Genomic DNA, 19,726 nt, shown 5'->3' with positions numbered 1-19,726 from the left:
AGAGAAAATGGAAGTCATGATACTCCCCTTTTCCTTATTTTACTTAACTAAGAAATAAATAAAGCATACAAATTCATTCACACAAAGACATTGGGAATTATTCTCCAGCGTTTACCTCTGATGTTAGAAGGATATTAAAGCTGAATATAAAAGGAATGAGCTATTGATAGTAAAATTCTGGCATCTGGGAAAGATTGGTATCTTTTCAATCTTACCAGGTGGGAAATTATATGCTCTCACATAAAGCTAAATCTACTTTTGTCAGTTTAATGAAAACAAATAAAATAAGAATTCTTTTTTTAATTCTGGAGACCCTATGATATAAAGAGAAGACACTTCTCTTTATATCAAGAGGATCAGGAGGCCTTCTTTCTAGTCCCAGTTCTGCCCTGTTATTAGCTACTAAGACTTCAAATTTCTTCACCAATAACAGTGCCTTACCTACTCCAAAGGGTGACAGTGTGGAGAGAGACAAAGAGACAGAAAGAGACATAAAGAGAGACAGATGTCAAATGAAATAAATGTAAAAGTGCTTAGATAGTAGAGTTTCTCAAGAGTGAGATTATAGTTTTATGTTCAGGAACTATTGCACCACACAATAAACCTAGTGATTGAAATAAAAATCTCCCCATAATCTGAAGATCAAGGTCTTTAAGATTATTTCTCAGGGGGTGATTAAGAAATTAACTCCTAACATTTCTTAAAAACATGAGTTCCTCTTTCTACAGGAACACTGTCCCTGATTAGAAATGTGTTCTTCTTTTCTGAGGGATCTACCTCTCTGCTCTTCTGTCTCAGCACAACTGTTAAGCAGTTGAAGTTCACTTTTGGAACTTTCTCTTCAGGACACTCTCAAGAATTTGGGTGCTATTTCCATTGTTCTAGGGCACTGTGGCAACTTCCTGTTCACTTCTCCACAGACTTAGAGACCTGATAAAGCCATGATCACTTTCAACTTCAGTTTCATCACCTGAAAAATGAGATTATGTTAGATTACATCTTTAGTCTCTTTCTGCCCTAAAATTCCGTTCTCATGTTTAGAACCGACAAGAAAGGAACCATGCTTACTTGGCTCCAGGTGGAACATGCTCTTGTTGTTCCTTAAAAACATACAGCCACACTGTGCAAAGAGATTTCTGAGTCCTCCAGGGATGGACCTATGTTTTATGGGGCCTAAAGATCATACAATTAGGCTGGAGACTCTTTAAGGAAAAGAATACAAATATATAGTTAAGTATAAAGGAAATGTTTATTTAGAATGAGGAAGGAAATCACAAAAAAAATTACAAATTTTTAAATTTTGACAAATACAACAAATATAAAATCAAAAAAGCATAATATCTTTATTAATTAACTGCTGACACACTTCTTATAATATTCATATTTTTTGGCTGCATGCTCTTTCTTTGTGTGACAATGGTATTAAAAATTTTGACAAAAGGAGAATAGAATGATAATTCAGTCTTTTCTCTATCACGGTTAATCAAAAGTTGTCTTTTATTATTGACGCTTAGGTTGCATAAATCATGTGACTTCACACACCTATGTACTGTGTTTATAGTATTGCTACCAGTGTGTGCCCTGCAAATACAGAAATTCTGAGAATTTCTACTTTATGTCTTATCACTGTGAGTGTCACATTGTTGTGTACACTTCTGTTGTGGTGAGGCACTGAAAAGGACAAAATCCTCCACTTATAACTTATCCTGTCTGATATATTGAGGAAGTATTTATGGAAACTATTCTTGTATTAGCATACTAGCAGTAACTTTGCTATACATGAAAATGACTTTAAGTCACTGAACCCAAATTAAATGTATCTTTAAGTCAACGTTTTATTAATGAATTCCAGTAATGCTTGTGGTCACTCCAATACCACCTGACAAGAGAAGTACTTTATAGGGAAAGTAGAATTGGAAAGATACAGAAGACTTAACAAATTGTACTTAGAATATCTTAATTTTGAAATTAAAAAAGAAAAATACTCCTCTCAGGGCTTTGGAAGGCACCAGCTAAGAGCCCCTGAAGGTTACACTTCATTAGCTTCATGGCAAATCTTCTGTCTCTCCAACTGGCCTGAGCCTCCCCCTGTCACCAGCAGGCAGAGTAGAAGAGAGACCCAGACTATGATCCAAAAGATGACACTTGGAAGTTGAAGCTGAAAAGTCATGGAAAGGAACAAATTCTAGAGTGCCTGGAAAAGTTCCTAAATGTAGTGTGAATGTAGTTACTACCTCAATTTTGCATTAATGACAGTATGAATATGGACATCTGCTTTCCTTGACAGAAGAATAGGAAATAATCAAGACTGGACTAAAACTCAATTCTGCTAAAGAAGCCACTTGCGTGCACCAGGGGCTGCTGCCAATTGCAAAATGAGTGACAGTGTTGGGAGCCATGATCAATTAATTATATCTGTAAGGGCACTGAAATCTAAGGTGACCCAGATATTTAACACCCTTGGTTTGATATGTCAATCCAAACCAGAGAACTCAGGCAAAATGAATTGGAGGTAGTGGATAGAGGTTCAAACTACATTCTGAATATAAAGAGTGGTTGAGAGATCGATACACACACACACACATACATACATACATACATAAAACTTTAGGCATGTACAAACATGTACAGAATACAATTCAGATGGAAAACATTATATATGTCTAAATCAGATACATGTTGTGAGAAATTAAAAAGTAGCATTATCAGTGAAAGAGGAATTTCCCTCCTTCCCTTTCTCCTGGTTTTCAGCAACTCAAAGGTAAGAGCAGATAAGATCAGGCAGTTATGTTCTGTTCCTCAGGCCTAAGAAAGTTTTACCAAATACTTGCAATTCATAACCACAGTGCTGCTGGAAGAATCTGGCAAATCTTCTAGTTCTAATAGATAAAAAGATAAAACACAATCTCTGCCCTCATGGTATATATATTTACATGAAAAATTGTTTTAGATCATAGACCCTGACATGGTGATTTGCTTGTGAAAAGCTTATTGAGGAGTGTTCTCAGGAACAGCATCAGTAATGAAATGAGGATAGCAGAACTGGTGGGAGAGAGAAGTTGAACTGCAATGCATTTGTAACAGAGCCCTCGGCCAGTTCCACCGAGTGCTCTGGGGCAGGGACAACTCTCCAGAGTTGCCTTTAAGTGAGGCAATGAGGTCTTTGAACCCCCACGATAGATCAGTCATTGGTTGGAGGTTGTCCCTGGGGAGGATGTATCATCTTGGGTGAAGCAGCTCCTGCAGGTTGAAGACAGTTCTCAGAGGGAGACACAGCTGTGAGTCCTTTGCAGCCAGTACTCCCCGTAGCCAATGGTGTGAATGTCATCATTCTGAAGAAGCAATCTGGGGAGCACATCACAGTGTCCACTACAGACAAAGTATAAAGAATAAAAATAAAATCTAAAACAGTCCTATAAGATCTGGAATGCTTTAGCCCTAGTTGATGGGCCAATTGTGAAATGAGTGGCATAGACAGCAGAGAGGGAGCATATTCCTGATCCTTCTCCCCTATTTGAGTCTCTTCTCTGAACTGAGATCATAGGTCTCTCAAAACTTCCTGTTAAAATGTAAATGGGTCCCTTGAAAATTGTGAGGCACAAATCTAAAGACACCGATGACCACTTTGAGAATAGAATAAAGATAGATATGTTTAGATGGACTATGCTGCAACTGAGTATTCTCACTGGAAAATTGCAGTGGAGGATTATGGCTCACCAAAGGGCACTGTGAAGGCATTGGCTAACCTATAAAGACATAGCAATCTGCAGGAGTCATCTATGGGTGAGAAAGAGCATTTAAGTCAAATTTGCTATTCCTTCCTATTTTACTAGGCCAGCCCTGCTGCTCATGCCTTGTTTTGAATATTCTATTTCTGTTTGACTACATTCTGTGATTCTGCCTCCCGATAGCAGATGTTCCACACTTGGCACATTCTGTGGGTAATTCAAGGATTTGTTTACCTTTGTTCTGAAGCTCTGTGACACTTGTTTTACATTCCGATAGAGGCAACAGAAGGAGAATAAATGCATAACATAGAGATCAACTACCATTCTCAAAAACAGACCGGCTTGATATGTTTTCCCTTAAATGCAATTTAATATTTTTTATAATAGTGAAGGCCAAAGTGCAATGGCCCAAGAGAAAATAGAGAAAACAAACTCTAAAAGCCTCCATGTGCAATCCCAGTTGTATTTGGATATAATCATTAACTTTGCTTTTTGAGAACTTACAGGGAAAATGGTGTTGTTTTCTAACATTACTCAGAAATCTTGCAAATAAAGTCCTTGTCAAGTGTTTTCAAGATTTGTACTTAAAAATTGTCGATAAAGATGAGGAAGTTTTCAGGGTAGGACTGAGGAATATCACCTGTTTTTCAAAACATACTCAGACTCTCTTCTAAAAAAAACTGAGGCTAACACAGAGTAAAACCTTTCAGCACATAATCTATGGTTTTATAAAGATGGTTTTTCCTTGGAGACCATGATTTGAACTACACCATTTCTATGTTATGTATGTTAGCTGAGTTCTTGAATCAATTTTCAATTTCCAGACACAGAAAACCACTTATTTAGAGTACTAAAACTCCTTGTTCTCTCTCCTTCCTGCCATTGTACCTTTTTATTTTCACAGACCCAGCTAGATTTGCTAAGGGCGTAAATTCAAATATACTTGTGGGTTGCTGGTCAAAATAATCTTTGAAAGATCTGTTTGAAGTTATTATATACATGAAATAAGGATTACTTTCTGTACTGCTTACATTGTTTTTTTTGTTACTAATAAAAAATATATTACAAGCAGTGCCTTAATTATTTCAATTTACTTTTTCTATTCTGTTAAGTATTTCCTTTCCGGAGAGTCAGACAGATACGTTTAAATGTGTTGTCATTTTACACACCTCACCCCAAATTAGGTAATTTTGTTCACCTTGGGGGACCCTGATTATACTCTAGGTCATTTTGTATTTTACTTCAGTTGACTTTTTTTGCATTTTTCTCAGAGTAGATGAGTATGGACCACTTTGGTCCAAACAGGACTTTAAGAAGAGAACACCTATACAACAGATATCCCAAGATTAAACAGGTACTTGTAATATAAAATTCCTCTGTCAATTATAACTTCCCCTTTGTGGTTTGTGAATTATTTTATATGTTTAAAGTACATCTTTATACTAAAGTCAGGCCTTAAATTTCTTCCCACTTTCTCGTCTCTTAAGTGTGGATATTAATCATTTAGGACTATAATCAAACATAAGCTTCTCAAGAAAAGAATTCTTGCATAGAGAGTTTCCTTTAGACATGTTAGATAACACTTAATGAAGCATTTTATATCCTGTTAAGACTTTATGTCATGAAGTCTGTGTGTAAAATGGTTATTGAAATGGTTTTAATATTTTAAAATTTACATAATTCCTCATCTAAATACTAAAGTCAGTACTGACATTATACAACAGGCCACAGGCAAGTAATATATATGTGTTATTCTTAGTCATTATATTAATATTAATAATACTCATAAGGAATTAAACTATTAATTTTTCACTAGGCCTAAAGAAAGTCATAGTATTGCAATAATTCAATCACAGGAAACACAAAGCATGCTGGATTCTAGCTAAATGCAAATAGAATTTAAATATGTATTAAATATGTATTTAAATATGTATTGATCAATTTAACCACACTGTTATGTGCTTAGCTTTTATTCTAGCTACAGAAAATAATTCAACTAACTCTCTTCTTTGCATACAAAGGGAATACTTTTCCAATATGGTTTTCTGTTCATTTGAGCTGAAGAAACCCCTTCTACCCTGTTTTTAATCCATCTTTTGAGCCATACCTTAGCCCAGTCTAAAGTGAATATTATTCCTGTGCAACCAAGTGTTTCAGTAACTCCAAAAAGACAACTTATTTTGTGCTTACTCACACAATCTGGAGGATTTTTAATTACAGAGAGCAACTAGACTTATCCTAGACACACCCAACCATATCCTCTTGTAGGGCTTATAGCTGTGCCTGAAGTACAGTATTCTGCTAGGAAGCAAATGTAACTGAGTCATGATATCCCTAATTGTGAAAGGGAGGGTTGATCCTAAAGCGAATTCTTTCCACTTACCTCTTTTAACACTGGTTAAATCTAGGCATTTGTTGATGATCAACTGAGGTAGCATTCAAACATGGCTTGTCTGGTCTGCGTAAGTCAGCTCCATGCTTCACTCACATTCACTAGTGTAGGGCCTGCCTCTAGGACTCTTGTCATTTTCCTACCTCCTATATCAGTAAATAATTTCCTACTATATTAGTCAGGATAGTTTAAGTTGTGCATGGTAACAAATTAACCCTGAAATCTCAAGGGCTGAACAACCCTAAAGTTTATTTTTCACTCATATGAAGTCTGATGGAAGCCAGGTGATTCTCCCGAACCTCTGGCCTCCAGGCACAGACTCAGTGATCCAGCTATGTCCACCTTGTGACTCTGCTTTCTCAACAGTTACAGAGAAAGATATCACCCAGAGATCACAGTTACTCGTCTGCAGTTTAGCCCAGAAGTGACACAAGCACTTGTACTCTTTACTTATTGGCCAGAATTAATCATACAGTGTTTGATCTTAAGCCAAGGCAGGTGGGCCAAGATGTCTTTTTCTGCTGGTTGAATTCTTGTCATACTTATCACTTTACCACTATATAACAGCATGAAAATTTACAAAGATCAATCTCTTTTGACCCTTTAAATGAAGAGAGGACTGGGAGTATAGACATTTCTTGGAGTGATTCTTTAGTTTTGTCCTATTATGTTTTGCTTCTTTATGAAGTAAGTGCAGCTGCTGAGTTAAATAGATAACATATAATTTGAGCCTTCAATAAGATATAAAATATTATTTATAGATTATTTTTAAACCCCTTAGGTCTTTAAATTTACTTTAAAATTTCATTTAGAAATGTAAAGACTAATATTAATAGATACTGATGTTGTAATACATCCTTGAAACATTTTCTTTTTCCTAGAGCCCCAGCTTCTCATCTTTGTATTGTTACTAGCAGGTGATAAAATGACTGTTTATATTTATTGATAATTAATTTAATTGTCATTAATTAATTATTAATGACTGCAATGTATCTACCTAGTCAAGCTACAGGACCCATCCTGCTCCTTTGTCCTTCTCATCCTTCACAATAAGCAAATATTAAATTCTGTCAATTCTACCTCCTCAATATCCCTCACATCTGTTCATTTCCTGGCTTCCCTGTTTTCTCATTTCACATTCCTGCCCACCTCTCACCTACATAACTGTGAAAACCTCAGTAACTGGTTTCCCTGAATCTCATATTACATACCTCCCATCCACTGTCTGCTTTTCATCTAGAATTCTATAAATACAGTAGTGTGTGTGTTTGTGTATATATAAATTCAAATGTGGTCATATTACTGTCATTGCCCAGTCAATGAAATCACACTCCTAGCCTAGTGTAGCAAGACATCATATAGCCTGCTGGCCTCTCTGCTTCATCCCCACCAACCACACTCACTGCAGCTATTGACATTTACTTATTCTTCCCAGGATCACATTTCTCTCATTATTGAAGAGATTCACATGCATCTCCTTGTGCCTGAAATACCCTGACTTCATGGCTCCCAGGCTTAACTAATTTCTATTTACCCTTTAGGACTTGGTTTAGTAATTTTCTCTAAACATGGGTGAGAATACCTTCTTTTAAGCTTTCACACCTTGTGCTGGTCTTGTCATAGTTCTTGTTGCACAAGATGGTAATTTTTTTCTTTGTTGTGGGTCTTTCCAGCTAAATCAGCATTGTTCAAATTAGGATCCAAAGAGAACTTTTATCTGAATTATTTAGGAAGCTTGTTAAAATTGTAGATCCTAAGGTGCCACTCTAGACCTACTGAATCAGAATCCCTGGGAGTGAGGTCCAAAACTCCATGCTTAAACACATTATCCAGATGGGACTAAGGCCTCTTGAAGGTGGAAAACCATTACCACAGGCTGTAGATCCTTCTGGAGACAGACTGACTCAGCTGTTTTCTCTATATGCATTCTTTATGCCCAGCACAGTCTTTGGCATGGTAGGCAGGCAAGAGAGAATTCTGAAAGTTATACCCATTTGTATCATATTCATCAATACAAAAAAAAAATGGCCTTCATAACTCAGACAAGACTCAGTCTAAGTTTACATAGCTAACTAAAAATAGTAAAACAACCTGAGGTTTACACATTTATCACTAAACTGTTTTGTCAAGTGTTCCTAATTTCCTTATTTTCTTTCCTTATGTTTCTGTCTAAGTTTTATTTCTAATTATTATTTAACATGTGAAATTTTAAAAGAAATTCTAACTTTTCTTTCCAGAAGCAATTTGCATTGTTCTTACCATGAAAAGATGACTTCTAAAAAAAAAAAGGGGGACCTAATTAACCTTGAATTGCACAGCAAGGGAAACCATAAACAAAACAAAAAGACAACCTACAGATTAGAAGAAAATATTTGCAAATGATGCAACTGACAAGGGATTAATTTCCAAATATACAAACATCTCATACTGCTCAATAACAAAACAAAACAAAACAAAACAAAAACCCAATCAAAAAATGGGCAGAAGACCTAAATAGACATTTCTCCAAAGAAGAAATACAGATGGCCAGCAGGTACATGAAAAAAATGCTCAACATGGCTAATTATTAGAGAAATGAAAATCAAAACTACGATGAGGTATCACCTAATGTTACCAAGTCCAAGGTCACTATGCTTGCCACACTACACGCTAATAAATCAGAGATGAGGTGTTGAGGCGAGGAATATGACTTTATTCAGAAAGCCAGTAGACAGAGAAGATGGCAGACTGAAGTCTCAAAATAACCATCTTATCTGGGTTTGGATGCCAGGTTCATTTATAGCACAGAGAGGGAGGAGAGATGAGGAAGTAAAATAAAAAGGTCATACGTTTTGCAAATATCACCTGGAATGGCCAGCCTCAGGGAGGAGATGTGTTAAATTCTTCTTTCTTGTAGCAATCCACAGGTGGACAGGGTCCAGATGTTTCCCTGAACAAAGGCACTTTCGTTTAACATTCAGGCACAGGGGCAGGCTTCCCCGAGGCACACCAGTATGTATAGACAATATACTTTTAGTGAACACAAGCAGCAGAAAGCAAAGGTTAAAGTAAAAGAAACAGATCCAACATGTAATCAGATTTGACTCATCCCTGTTACACTAACTCTGGTCAGAATGGCCATTGTCAAAAAGTCTACAAATAACAATGCTGCAGGGGGTGTGGAGAAAAAGGAACACTCCTACACTATGGGAATGTAAATTGGTACAGCCACTATGGAGAACAGTATGGAGATTCCTTAAAAAACTAAAAATAGACTTACCATTGCAGATGGGATCCTGAAATCCCACCACTGAGCATATATCTGGAGAACACTATAATTTGAAAAGATACATGCACCCCAATGTTCATTGCATCACTATTTACAATAGCTAAGACATTGAAACAAGCTAAATATCCATCAACAGACATATGGATAAAGATGATGTGGTATATATATACAATGAAATATTACTCAGCCATACAAAAGAATGAAATAATGCCATTTGCAGTAACATGGTTGGACCTAGAGATTATCATACGAAGTGAAGTAAACCAGACAGAGAAAGACAAGTATACAATTGCTTATATGTGGAATCTAAAAAAAAAAAAAAAAAAGATACAGAAGATGGCAGAGTAGAAGGACATGCTGTCACTCCCTCTTGCGAGAACACCAGAATCACAACTGGCTGCTGGACAATCATTGACAGGAAGACACTGGAACTCACCAAAAAAGATACCGCACATCCAAAGACAAAGGAGAATCCACAATGAAACGGTAGGAGGGGCTCAATCACAGTAAAATCAAATCTCATAACTGCTGGGTGGCTGACTCACAGACTGGAGAACACTTATACCACAGAAGTCCACCCACTGGAGTGAAGGTTCTGAGCCCCACGTCAGGCTTCCAAACGTGGGGGTCTGGCAATGGGAGGAGGAATTCCTAAAGAATCAGACTTTGAAGCCTAGTGGGAAATGATGGCAGGACTTCAACAGGACTGGGGGAAACAGAGACTCCACTCTTGGAGGGCACAAACAAAGTAGTGTTTGCATGGGGACCCAGGGTAAGGAGCAGTGACCCTGGGGGAGACTGAACCAGACCTACCTGCTAGTGTTGGAGGGTCTCCGGCAGAGGTGGGTGGGGGGCTGTGGCTCACTGTGGGGACAAGGACACTGGCAGCAGAAGTTCTGGGAAGTACTCCTTGGCTTGAGCCCTCCCAGAGTCTGTCATTAGCCCCACCAAAGAGCCTAGGTAGGCTTCAGTGTTGGGTTGCCACAGGCCAAACAACCAACAGGGAGGGAACACCACTCCACCCATCAACAGTCAAGTGGATTAAAGTTTTACTGAGCTCTGCCCACCAGAGCAACAGTCAGCTCTACCCACCACCAGTCCCTCCCATCAAACCTCTTAGATAGCCTCATCCACCAGAGGGCAGAGAGCAGAAGCAAGAAGAACTACAATCCTGCATCCTGTAGGAACAAAAACCACATTCGCACAAAGATAGACAAGATGAAAAGGCAGAGAGCTATGTACCAGATGAAGGAACAAGATAAAACCCCAGAAAAACAATTAACGAAGTGGAGATAGGCAACCTTCCTGAAAAAGAATTCAGAATAATGATAGTGAAGATGATCCAGGACCTTGGAAAAACAATGGAGGTAAAGATCAAGAAGATGCAAGAAGTGTTTAACAAAGACCTAGAAGAATTAAAGAACAAACAAACAGAGATGAACAATAAAATAACTGAAATGAAAACTGCACTAAAAGGAATCAATAGCAGAATAACTGAAGCAGAAGAACGGATAAGTGACCTGGAAGACAGAATGGTGGAATTCACTGCTGTGGAACAGACTAAAGAAAAAAGAATGAAAAGAAATGAAGACAGCCTAAGAGACCTCTGGGACAACATTAAATGCAACAACATTCACATTATAGGGGTCCCAGAAGGAGAAGAGAGAGAGAAAGGAACAGAGAAAATATTTGAAGAGATTATAGTCGAAAACTTCCCTAAAATGGGAAAGGAAATAGCCACCCAAGTGCAGGAAGCGCAGCGAGTCCCATACAGGATAAACCCAAGGAGAAACATGCCAAGACACATAGTAATCAAATTGACAAAAATTAAACACAAAGAAAAATTATTGAAACAGCAAGGGAAAAATGAAAAATAACATACAAGGGAACTCCCATAAGGTTAACAGCTGATTTCTGAGCAGAAACTCTACAAGACAGAAGGGAGTGGCATGATATACTTAAAGTGATGAAAGGGAAGAACCTACAACCAAGATTACTCTACCCAGCAAGGATCTCATTCAGATTCGATGGAGAAATCAAAAGCTTTACTGACAAGCAAAGGCTAAGAGAATTCAGCACCACCAAACCAGCTCTACAACAAATGCTAAAGGAATTTCTCTAAGTGGGAAACACAAGAGAAGAAAAGGATCTACAGAAACAAACCCAAAAAAATTAAGAAAGTGGTAATAAGAACATACATATCGATAATTACCTTAAACGTGAATGGATTAAATGCTCCAGCCAAAAGACACAAGCTTGCTGAATGGATACAAAAACAATATCCATATATATGATGTCTACAAGAGACCGACTTCAGACCTAGGGACACATACAGACTGAAAGTGAGGGGATGAAAAATGATATTCCATGCAAATGGAAATCAAAAGAAAGCTGGAGTAGCTATACTCATCACAAACAAAATAGACTTTAAAATAAAGAATGTTACAAGAGACAAGGAAGGACACTACATAATGATCAAGGGATCAATCCAAGAAGAAGATATAACAATTATAAATATATATGCAGCCAACATAGGAGTACCACAATACATAAGGCAACTGCTAACAGCTGTAAAAGAGGAAATCGATAGTAACACAATAATAGTGGGGGACTTTAACGCCTCACTTACACCAGTGGACAGATCATCCAAAATGAAAATAAATAAGGAAAGAGAAGCTTTAAATGACACAATAGACTAGATAGATTTAATTGATATTCATAGGACATTCCATCCAAAAACAGCAGATTACACTTTCATCTCAAGTGTGCATGGAACGTTTTCCAGGATAGATCACATCTTGGGTCACAAATCAAGCCTCAGTAAATTTAAGAAAATTGAAATTATATCAAACATCTTTTCTGACCACAATGCTATGAGATTAGAAATGAAACACAGGGAAAAAAACTTAAAAAACACAAACACATGGAGGCTAAACAATATGTTACTAAATAACCAAGAGATCACTGAAGAAATCAAAGAGGAAGTCAAAAAATACCTAGAGACAAATGACAATGAAAACACGATGATCCAAAACCTATGGGATGCAGCAAAAGCAATTCTAAGAGGGAAGTTTATAGCTCGACAAGCCTACCTCAAGAAACAAGAAAAATCTCAAGTAAACAATCTAACCTTACACTTAAAGGAACTTAGAGAAAGAAGAACAAACAAAACCCAAAGTTAGCAGAAGGAAAGAAATTATAAAGATCAGAGCAGAAATAAATGAAATAGAAACAAAGAAAACAATAGCAAAGATCAATAAAACTAAAAGCTGGTTCTTTGAGAAGATAAACAAAATTGATAAACCATTAGCCAGACTCATCAAGAAAAAGAGGGAGAGGACTCAAATCAATAAAATGAGAAATGAAAAAGGAGAAGTTACAACAGACACCGCAGAGATACAAAGCATCCTAAGAGACTACTACAAGCAACTCTATGCCAATAAAATGGACAACCTGGAAGAAATGGACAAATTCTTAGAAAAGTATAAGCTTCCAAGACTGAACCAGGAAGAAACAGAAAATATGAACAGACCAATCACAAGTAATGAAATTGAAACTGTGATTAAAAATCTTCAAACAAGCAAAAGTCCAGGACCAGATGGTTTCACAGGTGAATTCTATCAAACATTTAGGGAAGACCTAACACCCATCCTTCTCAAACTCTTCCAAAAAACTGTGGAGGAAGGAACACTCCTAAATTCATTCTATAAGGCCACCATCACCCTGATACCAAAATCAGACAAAGATACTACAAAAAAAAGAAAACTACAGACCAATATCACGGATGAATATAGATGCAAAAATTCTCAACAAACTACTAGGAAACAGAATCCAACAGCACATTAAAAGGACCATACACCCTGATCAAGTGGGATTTATTCCAGGGATGCAAGGATTCTTCAATATATGCAAATAAATCAATGTGATACACCATATTAACAAATTAAAGAATAAAAACCGTATGATCATCTCAATAGATGCAGAAAAATCTTTTAACAAAATTCAACACCGATCTATGATAAAAACTCTCCAGAAAGTAGGCATAGAGGGAACCTACCTCAACATAATAAAGGCCATATATGACAAACCCACAGCAAACATCATTCTCAATGGTGAAAAACTGAAAGCATGTCCTCTAAGATCAGGAATGAGACAAGGATGTCCACTCTCACCACTATTATTCAACATAGTTTTGGAAGTCCTAGCCATGGCAATCAGAGAAGAAAAAGAAATAAAAGGAATACAAATTGGAAAAGAAGAAATAAAACTGCCACTCTTTGCAGATGACATGATACTATACATAGAGAATCCTAAAGATGTCACCAGAAAACTACTAGAGCTAATCAACGAATTTGGTAAAGTTGCAGGATACAAAATTAATGCACAGAAATCTCTTGCATTCCTATACACCAATGATGAAAAACCTGAAAGAGAAATTATGGAAACTCTCCCATTTATCATTGCAACAAAAAGAATAAAATACCTAGGAATAAAACTACTTAGGGAAACAAAAGACCTGTATGCAGAAAACTATACGACACTGTTGAAAGAAATTAAAGATGATACCAACAGATGGAGAGATATACCATGTTCTTGGATTGGAAGAATCAACATCGTGAAAATGACTATACTACCCAAAGCAATCTACAGATTCAATGCAATCCCTATCAAATTACCAATGGCATTTTTTACGGAACTAGAACAAATCATCTCAAAATTTGTATGGAGACACAAAAGACGCTGAATAGCCAAAGCAGTCTTGAAGGAAAAAAACGAAGCTGGAGGAATCAGACTCCCTGACTTCAGACTATACTACAAAGCTACAGTAATCAAGACAATATGGTACTGGGACAGAAACAGAAACATAGATCAATGGAACAAGATAGAAAGCCCAGAGAGAAACCCATGCACCTATGGTCAACTCACCTATGACAGAGGAGGCAAAGATATACAATGGAGAAAAGACAGTCTCTTCAATAAGTGGTGCTAGGAAAACTGGACAGCTACATGTAAAAGAATGAAATTAGAACACTCCCTAACACCATAGAAAAAAATAAACTCAAAATGGATTAAAGACCTGATGTAAGACTGAACATTATAAAACTCTTAGAGGAAAACATAGGAAGAACACTCTTTGACATAAATCACAGAAAGATCTTTTTTGTTCCACCTCCTAGAGTAATGGAAATAAAAACAAAAATAAACAAATGAGACCTAATGAAACTTCAAAGCTTTTGCACAGCAGAGGAAACCATAAAGAAGACGAAAAGACAACTCTTAGAATGGGAGAAAATATTCGCAAACAAATCAACAGACAAAGGATTAATCTCCAAAATATATAAACAGCTCATGCAGCTCAATAATAAAGAAACAAACAACCCAATCCAAAAACGGGCAGAAGACCTAAATAGACATTTCTCCAAAGAAGACATACAGACGGCCACAAAGCACATGAAAAGATGCTCAACATCACTAATTATTAGAGAAATGCAAATCAAAACTACAATGAGGTATCACCTCACACCAGTTAGAATGGGCATCATCAGAAAATCTACAAACAACAAATGCTGGAGAGGGTGTGGAGAAAAGGGAACCCTCTTGCACTGTTGGTGAGAATGTAAATTGATACAGCCACTATGGAGAACAGTATGGAGGTTCCTTAAAAAAACTAAAAATAGAATTACCATATGATCCAGCAATCCCAGTACTGGGCATATACCCAGAGCAAACCATAATTCAAAAAGACACATTTACCCCTATGTTCATTGCAGCACTATTTACAATAGTAAATATGGTAGCAACCTAAATGCCCATCAACAGATGAATGGATAAAGAAGTTGTGGTACATATACACAATGGAATACTACCCAGCCATAAAAAGGAGCGAAATTGAGTCATTTGTTGAGACGTGGATGGATCTAGAGACTGTCATACAGAGTGAAGTAAGTCAGAAAGAGAAAAACAAATATCGTATATTAATGCATGTATGTAGCACCTAGAAAAATGGTACAGATGAACTGGTTTGCAGGGCAGAAGTTGAGACACAGCTGTAGAGAACAAACGTATGGACACCAAGGGGAAAAAACCGCAGTGGGGTGGGGGTGGGGGTGCACTGAATTGGGCAATTGGGATTGACATGTATACACTGATATGTATAAAATTGATGACTAATAAGAACCTGCAGTATAAAAAAACAACCAAAAAAAATCAACTAATACTAAACTTTCTTTGGGTTATTTGTATGGAAATATGTTAATATAAAAGTTTCAGAGATCACATGAAATTTCTAAAACTCTTATATGTTCTGGTATAATGTTATAAGTCATAATTTTAGTTATTACTTTAAAATGTATATCTCAGAAATAACTAAATTTCCTTGTCAATTGCATTATTATGAACTTTCATCAAATCTTTAACTGTGGTCATTTTTAAGTCATTTGTCATTTACAGACAGTTCTGGGTGTACTCTGATGCTTTCGCAAAAATGTTCCTATAATAGGGTTTCATCTTCAAGGAATTCATGGAAAAGACTCTGACAAGTACAGGTTTCTGGTAGCTGACTACACTGCTGAACTGAATGAATAGGCATTTTCAGAACTCTAATGGAAAACTGATGAATTCATAAAAGTGCTAACAGAAGATCAAGATAAAAAAAATTACATGGGACTGAGTGAACTGATGAGGATGATTATAATTTTTGTGACTTTCTGTTTGAATAAAAAAAAATATCCCACGAGGACTCAGAGGCAAAAAATATACAAATCAGTTTTCACTGCAAAGTAAAAGAGCTGTTACAGTGGAGGATTACTGGACGGTATGTCAATATTATGACATAGTATGAGTGTGTTTCATGTTTGGTAATTGCAATCATTGTTGCTTTTGTTGTGCTCATCCATCTACAATGCTTGGTGTCAGTTTATTTATCTCTTGTAAAAATAAAATACAGTGTGTGTGTGTGAAAAGAAAAGAAAAACAAATGAACTTATTTACAAGACAGAAATAGACTCACAGACATAGAAAACAAACTCATTGTTACCAAAGGGGAGAGAGAGGGTGGGATAAATTAGGAGGTTGGGATTAACACATACACACTACAATATGTAGAATAGATAACCAACATGCACTTACTGTATAGCAAGGAAACTACACTCAATATTTTGTTATAACCTATAAGGGAAAAGAATCTGAAAAAGAAATATATATATGCACATATGTATATATAATATATATAACTGAATCACTGTGCTGTACACCTAAAACTAACATGACTTTGTAAATCAACTATACGTCAATAAAAGAAAAGAGAAAAAATAATTCATTTTTTTAAAAATAAAAATATGTAGGATTTTGTTTTAAAAAGCACTGCTGAAGTTTCATAAATAATCTGTCTATAGAATACCTGTAGTCCAGATAGTTTAGCTATTACTATATTTATTTTTAACGTTTATTCATTGGGCAAATACTTAGGAAGCTTTTGCCATGTGTCCAGCACAATTCTGGGTTTAGGTATACATTGGAAAAGAAGGGACATAGTTCTGTTCTTACATATCTTGTGCATATTTTTGTTGGGACACAGACATTAGACAAGTAAAAACAAATATATGCATTGGTGGAGGTGAAATACAAAAATGTCAAGTGCTGAGAAAGAAATAAGCAGGAAAGAAATAAGTGGAAATAATAAGATAAGAAGCATGGGGGCTTATTTGATACCCAGTCTAAGCTTCACTGGGGAAACAGCACTTATAATGAAGCTGAAGGATGGATGGGGTCATCAATGAGAGATGCTGGAGGAAGAATGCTCCAACACAAAGGGAACAATAAGTACAAAGGCCCTAGGGCAGGAACTTGGGTAGTCAAGTGCCAACAAGAAGCCTGAAATAGTGAAGAAGTCTGGAGAATAGTGAACAAAGGAGAGGGTTGCCCAAAATGAGGTTGGAGCCACAGGTATGGGTCAAGTTCAAGGTTGACCTTGTCAGTCATGATAAAAGAGTTTGAATTTCCTTTTAATTGCAACCTTGTTATAGCAGAGTTAAGCAGGGGAGGCATGTTATCACATTTATATTTTTTAAGAGATCACTTTGTCTGAATATAGAGACTGGAATTTAGAAAAAGAAGAGAGACATGGAGGACAGGAATTAGATAGATATTTTAGTTTTTCAGATATGTTAGAATGGACTCCAGTGTTGGCAATGAAATATATACCTTTTTCACTTTATCCTCATAAAAACTCTTCAAGATATGTTTTACTATCCCCATTTTACAAGGAAGGCAAATATATACCTAAGACCATGTACTAAAAATTGTCATCACCAGGATTCAGATCAAAACTATGCTGCTCCCCAAGTTACTCAGAAAAAAATGATAATTGCCAAATAAACCAGATATATTAGTTATGTGTTTTTAAGGTGTGCTTGCCTTGAGTGCAAATGTGATTCCCAAAAAGAGAAGCTCAGTGAAGGTAAAATTCTATATGGAAATCTTCAAAAGGAAAGTGAGCTCTGAGCTTGTCCTGAGGGTCAAATTTGATTAGAGGACACATTAAAGGCTGCTTTGCCTAAAAGCTGCCATGGAGCTTTTGCCATAGAGCCTGAAAATAAAAAGTGGCAAATGAAGAGTAATTTCTGAGCAAATGCTGACTGTTGGGAAGTGGGAGGAGATATGGTTAGGCCAAAAATGTGCCAGTTTGAGGAGGGCTAAAAAAATTAACTGAAGTAGTATGTATATGTCAATCCCATTCTCCCAATTTATCCCTCCCCCACTTCCCCTTTTGGTAACCATAAGTTTGTTTTCTACATTTGCAACTATTTCTATTTTGTAAATAAGTTCATTTGTATATTTTTTTAGATTCCACATATAAACAATCATATATTTGTCTTTCTCTGTCTGACATACTTCACTCAGTATGACAATCTCCAGGTCTGTCCATGTTGCTGCAAATGGCATTATTTTGTTCTTTTTTAAAGCTGAGTAATATTCCATTGTACATCTTCTTTATACATTCCTCTGTCAATGGACATTTAGGTCATTTCCATGTCCTGGCTATTGTAAATACTGCTGCAATGAATATTGGGGTGCATGTATATTTTCGAATTATGGTTTTCTCCAGATATATCCCTAAGTGTGGGATTGCTGGATCATATTGTAGCTCTATTTTTAACTTTCTAAGGAACCTCCATACTGTTCTCCATAGTAGCTGTACCAATTTACATGGCCACCAACAGAGTAGGAGGATTCCCTTTTCTCCTAACTCTCTCTAGCATTTATTGTTTGGAGAATTTTGATGATGGCCATTCTAACCTGTGTGAGATGATAGCTCATTGTAGTTTTGATTTGTATTTCTCTAATAATTACTGATGTTGAGAACATTTTCATGTGCCTCTTGGCCATCTGTATGTCTTCTTTGAAGAAACGTCTATTTAGATCTTCTGCCAATTTTTTGATTGGGTTGTTTGTTTGTTTGTTATTTGATACTAAGTTGTATGAGCCATTTGTATATTTTGAAGATGAATCCATTGTTGGTTGCTTTTTGTTTGCAAATATTTTCTCCTATTCTGTGAGTTTTCTTTTGACTTTGTTTATGGTTTGCTTTGTCATGCAAAAGCTTTTAAGTTTTTTTTTTCAACATCTTTATTGCAGTATAACTGCTTTACAATGGGGGGTTACATTCTGCTTTATAAAAAGTGAAACAGCTATACATATACATATATCCCTGTATCACCTCCCTCTTGCCTCTCCCTCCCCTCCTTGCTATGCCACCCCTCGAGGTGGTCACAAAGCACCGAGCTGATCTCCCTGTGCTATGCGGCTGCTTCCCACTAGCTATTTTACATTTGGTAGTGTATATATGTCCAGCCCTCTGTCTCACTTCATCCCAGATTACCCTTCCCCCTCCCCATGTGCTCAAATCCATTCTCTATGTCTGTATCTTTATTCCTGTCCTGCCCCTAGGTTCTTCAGAACTTTTTTTTTTTTTTTTAGATTCCATATGAATGTGTTAGAATACGGTATTTTTCTCTTTCTGACTTTCTTCACTCTGTATGACAGACTCTAGGTCCATCCACCGCACTACAAAAAACTCAAATTCGTTTCTTTTTATGACTGAGAACTATTCCATTGTATATATGTGCCACATCTTCTTTATACATTCATCAGTTGATGGACACTTAGGTTGCTTCCATGTCCTGGCTATTGTAAATAGAGCTGCAATGAACATTGTGGTACATGACTCTTTCTGAATTATGGTATTTTCAGGGTATATGAACAGTAGTGGGATTGCTGGGTCATATGGTAGTTCTATTTTTAGTTTTTTAAGGAACCTCCATACTGTTCTCCACAGTG

This window comes from Balaenoptera borealis, assembly GCF_965194805.1.
Source record: "Balaenoptera borealis genome assembly, chromosome: 17".
NCBI classification, from domain to species: Eukaryota; Metazoa; Chordata; class Mammalia; order Artiodactyla; family Balaenopteridae; genus Balaenoptera; species Balaenoptera borealis.
The sequence above is the reverse complement of the archived record's forward strand: the minus strand, read 5'-3'. Positions refer to the sequence as shown.